This window comes from Sminthopsis crassicaudata, chromosome 2 (genome assembly GCF_048593235.1).
Source record: "Sminthopsis crassicaudata isolate SCR6 chromosome 2, ASM4859323v1, whole genome shotgun sequence".
NCBI lineage: Eukaryota > Metazoa > Chordata > Mammalia > Dasyuromorphia > Dasyuridae > Sminthopsis > Sminthopsis crassicaudata.
The window spans coordinates 390,109,978-390,110,837 of record NC_133618.1 but is presented as its reverse complement, the minus strand read 5'-3'; positions in this window follow the sequence as shown (position 1 = coordinate 390,110,837).

Genomic DNA, 860 nt, shown 5'->3' with positions numbered 1-860 from the left:
GACCCGCATTCATTTCTTCCAGACCGGTGCTCGGATACAAACTAGACCAGCAGTCCCACGTGCTGGGCTGAGGGTGGAAAGGCTTCTCCTGTTCCTGCTCTGGAAGGGGTGGGAGTGGGGGACAGACCCAGCTCTAGGGTCCGACCTTCCAGGAAATGTGTGCAAAGATGCCTTTGCTGCAAGCCATCCACCCTCGAGCCAAGCGGAACAGGGTGTGAGGCCAGGTGGGCGAACTGGTCGTTCTCTTTAACGTACCCAAAAAAGCTCACTCCAGTCCCTGCCCTTCCCCACTCTCCTCCCCTAACGCCAATTCTGGGGCTCACTCCGGGTTAAGGATGGAAGCATTTTTATATTAGTGGCGCTGACATCCCTCGATCGACCTTGTCCCCATTCCCAACGCTTTTTACGAGGAAATCCTAGAGGTATCTAGCTTTGGAGACTGTCCAATCTGAATCCTCGGGACTGGGATCGAGAGAGTGGGAGAGGAAATAACCAGGCTGATCCCCCTGAGGTTAAGAAATGTTTGCATTTCTTCCTCACAGCCTCCCACTTCTTCCCAGCTCCCATTCATCCGTTTAGTATACCGGCTTTGCTCCGTAGCCTTAGCCATAAAGCTCCCTAGTCATCCATAGTCAGCCCTAACTGCGCAGATAGGAAAGCCTTTCTCTCGTTCTCTCCATGATCTCACGCTGAAGGATGAGGGGCCGAGTCGCACTTGGGAGCTTTGAAGTACAGGCCGGAGTGGTTTTAGAAGGGATTATGTCATAGTGAAGGAGTAGGGGTTCACCTTCCTGGGAGAGCCCGGAGATGGCCGAGACCTAGAAGGAAACTCCAGGGGCGGGGCGGGGGAATCGGAACCT